The sequence below is a fragment of the Lissotriton vulgaris genome, chromosome 1_1 (genome assembly GCF_964263255.1).
Source record: "Lissotriton vulgaris chromosome 1_1, aLisVul1.2, whole genome shotgun sequence".
Lineage (NCBI taxonomy): Eukaryota > Metazoa > Chordata > Amphibia > Caudata > Salamandridae > Lissotriton > Lissotriton vulgaris.
This window is the reverse complement of record NC_141685.1, coordinates 246,193,281-246,198,389: the sequence shown is the minus strand read 5'-3', so window position 1 is coordinate 246,198,389 and position 5,109 is coordinate 246,193,281. Positions and strand designations below refer to the sequence as shown.

The window sequence follows — 5,109 nt, the reverse complement described above, 5'->3', positions numbered from 1 at the left end:
AACTGGCGCATCCCTGCTGATATGCAGGGATGCGCCAGATATTGTAAATCTGCCCCTCTGTGATTTTCCAACCACCTTATATGATTTGATCGTTCTCACAGTCTTGATTATACGGTTTTACTGATGCAATGTTAACAGAACTCGAAAGGCGCAAGATTTGTCATTGGCTTAGTACATTCAGCAGATTCTCTCTAAGACCTTCTTGTGCTGACTAGTGTCGGAATCAACAATACAATCACATGACATAGGATGACGTGTAAATAGGATGGACGGCAATGTTCAAAAATAGCAATAGCTCACATATAGCTCCTGATTTATATTAATACAAATTAGCGCTCACAACAGTAATATAGTCAAATGTAAACATGAAATATAACAAAAGCAAAACCAATACAAAACTCTAATCCAACACACCTATTTTGTTTGAGCGCTCTATACAAGATAAAATAACCCATTTGTAACTTTTGGCTTCCAAAAAGAATACATTTGAATATATAATCGAATTCTTTAACTATTCAGCCACTTTCCATAGAAGTTGAACTTTCTGGCTGGTTCGCAGCTCCATCACGCCATGTCATTGATGCTTAGACACAAAAATCAGGCTATATGCTGGCTGTATTATCTGAGCCTTCGATAGCTCAGTTGGTAGAGCGGAGGACTGTAGTGGAGTGACTGTCATCCTTAGGTCGCTGGTTCAAATCCGGCTCGAAGGATTTTTGCAAACTCTTCACTTTTTTCCCCTCTGCTTCCCAATGGAAAGCGCCTCTTTCTCGGACCCTCACACGCCGGGGCTTTTCCTGCCTCCCCTCTTCACCTTTACAGCCCAGCTCTCTCCTCCGGCGGGGGCGAGGGGGGTGGTGTCTCCCGCCCCCCTCCCTGTGTGCAGCCCCCGCTGCAATGGCCCCTCATCAGACAGAGCCAGGGGCCCCTGGGCTGAAGAGCCAGGCCGGGGCCCCCCCTCTGAAGCAGCCCTGGGAGCTGGTTGTGGTGACTCTGGCATCAGGGGATCTGTGAGGTGTGAGGGAGGAGTGTGTTTGTGTGTGTATGGTGGGAGAGAGTGTGTGTGTGTTTGTTGAGCCCGTGGCCCCCTGTGTTGGTGTCAAAGAGTTGATAAATTGCACGAACCGGTAGCATATCGGGAAGAGGCGGCTCGGAGGCCAAATGAGGAGCGGCCCGGCAGGTCGAGATGCATCGTTTCCTCGTTAGTATAGTGGTCAGTATCCCCGCCTGTCACGCGGGAGACCGCCCCGACGGGGAGGAATTACTTTTTATTTATTTTTCAAACTCATACTACATTTTGAGCATTGAACACTTATTTTAAATGCAATTTTTAAAGCGATACTGATATATTTTTTTTATGGACACCACAGCTCGTACAACTTAAAACATTTCCTAAAGCAATCACATACCCTTCACAATCTATCACGGAGTTTGTAAGTGCTACCTACACCTTCGAAAGTAGATTTCTGCCTTTTTATTTTAAGCTGCTGTGTACTTTCTTGGAAATGAAAACGTGTCATGGAGGGTAATTATTGAAATAAAAATCGGAGTACTACATAGTAAATAACGTGTAATGAGTTTTTTTTCACGCTAAATAAAACTAATAAGGGGAGGGCTCTGAATGGGGACTTGGTTTATATGACGTGAAACTTTTCATCTTTATTTAAGTGAAATGGTTTAGAACTTGCAGGCACAGTGTGAAATCAAAAGAACCACTGCCCCGGACGTGCACTCCCCACCACCCTCACCAGAGCGTTATGTTTCCTGGGTCCAGGCATGACTTCCAAAACCAGGCCAGCTGGTTACGGTGCATGCTGGGACTTGTAGTCCTGTTTATAACACTCTACAATTAGGGCCACGGGTCCCATCATCCAAAGGAGACTGTCAGGGGGGGCTGCTCGTGCAGGTGTGCACCTGGGGCACCTCTGAGCTGCCCTCCCTCCCTCAGGGAGCCCCGAGAAGAAGCTCTGATCGCCCTTTTAATTGCACTTTCTATTTCATTTGATGGTAGTTGATTCTTGATGTTTCCTTTCACCAGTATGTGAGATGAGGGCGTCAGACGTCTTCGATGCTTGGAAACTCTCCACAAACTTCGACCTATTTAAGGCACAGTCGTTGTTTTCGTCGTAGTTTGCCTGGAGCGCCCTTTCTGTGTCTGCTGCTATATTCCTTCCTATAATAAATATTAGCTGTTTTACCTACTTTACTTGACGAAGAAACTTCAACTCAGAAAGACATTTAGGTACACAGTGCATTTCACTCGTGCTTTATGTCGGACAGGCGCTCTCTGGTGGTCTAGTGGTTAGGATTCGGCGCTCTCAACATTCCACTCTCAGAGGAAAGCCACTGACAGAAGAGCGAGCGGCTGCTGGGTCACCAGACTGATGATTGGCTTAGTAGATTCAGGAGGCTTTCACTGAGAACCTTTAGTGCTGACTAGTGTGAAACTATTAAAGTTTATTATTGATCAGAATCAATAATAATAGCAAATGACATATGATGACGTTTAAACAAGATGAAAGAGAATGTAAACAGAGTTTAATATTAGCAATAGCTCACATATAGGGCATCATTTTATTATTAGAAAATTAGCGCTTGACCCCCCTGCTTTCTCGCCGTGCGAGAAGGCAGAAACAAATGGTAGTTATTGTCGTTATATAACTACCATTTGTGATTTGTTCCTGCCTTCTCGCACGGCGAGATAGCAGAACTTCTTGGTTTAGAGTGGGGGTGTTACTCGAGGGCAGGGGGGAGTGGCTTGGGGGAGTGGCTTGCCCACTGTTGTTAATACTGACTGAGGCCGCCCAAACAGTCAGTATTAACAACAGTGGGAAAGCCACTCCCCCTGCCCTCGAGTAACGCACCCAGTCCCTGACTCTCTGTATGCTGCAGCAGCAGCATGTATAGAAAATGAGGTAGCCTGGGGCAGCCGGCCGCACCAATCAAAAACGCGGCAGTGGAGAGGAAGGCTGCCTGCCGTGCCACCTTCCTGATGACGTACTGCCTGCAGGACTTGAACCAGGACGCGGGAGTCGGGACGGAGTCTCTACGGACGGTAAGTTTATTTTATTTTATTTTATATATAATATTTGTTTTGTTTCAACTTTCCAAACCCCTCCCTCCTTCCCCCTCATCCCGCGAGTGCGACCCCATTTCCAACCCCCCCCACCACCCGACTGCCGAACAGAGAATTTAAATTACTTAAAATGAAGCAAGCCGGCGTCGTGTGTCTCCGGAATACTTTACTACGTTTGTGGCCCGGGCTCGAGTTTGCATTTTGAACTCTCGTTTTCCACTGTTGTTTCCCTGACATTCAACCGTACGCCTTATGATATTATTTCTATGAAAAGCCTCAAAGTCTTTGGGCAAATCAGAGAAGACTTTTGTGGACGGAGCTGAAAAAAACGTGCATTCATGCCCTGAAGGACAGACTGCACTTTCTATTCACCACTTGCAAGGAAATCTTGGGCTTTCAAGTGACCTGCGAGCGAGGGTTTGGAGTGCACAAAGGTCGGCATTCAGGTTTATATGAAAAACAAGTGAAGGCACGTAAAAAAGACTTTCTTCCTCTACCCGCTACCAGTCAAAGCACCCCTCTCCTTGTACCTCACATTCAAGTGTTAAAATATATGACCACTAAGGGCGTGGGTTTGCGAGTGGTTCCTTGCGGCTGAAGTGCATGGAAACTGCTGGAATACATATTGATTTGACCCAGTAGCATAGTTTGGATGACACATGAGGCGAGCCCTGGTGCGAGAAATGAAAATGGCATTTTTGACTGCTGATCGGGGTAGTAAAATACAGCAAATACGCTACTGGGTCAAATCAATATGTATTTCTAGCAGTTTCCATGCACTTTCCCTGAGAAAATCAGGGATCAGGTTGCTCACTATGCTAAATTGCGTAGTGCAATCCTGTCTGTGGGCTTCCGCCTCACCACTTTTTGCAGCCACCAGCCGCCACTGTCAACAAGAATCTGCTTAATGCTTCATCTCCTTCATTTAATATAATTGTCGAGAGGTGAATCTAACTTAGTAGTAATGCACCATAGCAACTTCCTACCCAATTAGGTGGTAACTGGGAATACGTTGATTTACCACATATATAATATCTGCCTGTAAGGGTAGCTTCTACCTTGGAAAAACATCCTTCCTTTTATTAAATAGCTGTGTTCACACTCACTCCATCCTAATTACTTGATTGTCTTATTTCCCCCTGGCTGTCGTACCATACATAATTCTTCTTTATTATTCACTTCAAGCCTCAATTTAGTAGGATGTTTCTTTAAAATCTCCTCACCTTTCCCAATAATATGGACATTATTTGTTTTCTCTTCTCCTCTTTCTTCATCTTCTCTTGTCCTTTCATTCAAATAATCTATTTTTCTTTCCTTTGCATTAATTTTACATCTTGCATCATGCACGTTATGATCTGTAATGCTTTTGTTAGATAAAGGAGTAAAGAATGTCATCATAAACTCCTGCTGTTCCCTTGATTTAGACCCTTTATAATTATTAGAAAAGGGGGGTCGGCGGATGGGGGGGGGGTGGTGATGAACAGAGTGTCTGAATTGAGCAGACCACTCTTATCCAGTCCAAAGATCAGGGCTTGATCCATCACCGTTATTTATCTCACTGCCCCATCCCAGCTCAGAACTTGGCTATATGCAAATTAGTCTGACCCTGGTCCAGTGCATCATGGGATCAGGGCAGACTAAACTACCAAGCCAATTCTTCACCAGAAAGGAGACAAGCTACCGGGGACCGGTTTCTGGCATTTCAGCCGTCTTCGGCCCGGCTTGCTTGAATCCTGATGGAGCAGTGAGAAAGGGACTCATGTCTGAGTATACCCTGCCACACCTATAGTGGCCAAAAACGATTCAGAAAAGGGGGTGGTGATGAACAGAGTGTCTGAATTGAGCAGACCACTCTTACCCAGTCCAAAGATCAGGGCTTGATCCATCACCGTTATTTATCTCACTGCCCCATCCCAGCTCAGAACATGGCTATATGCAAATCAGTCTGTCCCTGGCCCAGTGCATCATGGGAACAGGGCAGACTAAACTACCAAGCCAATTCTTCACCAGAAAGGAGACAAGCTACCGGGGAC

General features: G+C 45.5%; 1 non-coding gene across 1 annotated transcript; it reads left to right on the top strand.

The window, feature by feature from the left end:
- Positions 1–627: 627 nt before the first annotated feature.
- Positions 628–713, top strand: TRNAY-GUA (transfer RNA tyrosine (anticodon GUA)). The gene is given in 2 exon segments: positions 628–664; positions 678–713. It is a non-coding gene; the product is annotated as a tRNA-Tyr (tRNA).
- Positions 714–5,109: the final 4,396 nt, after the last annotated feature.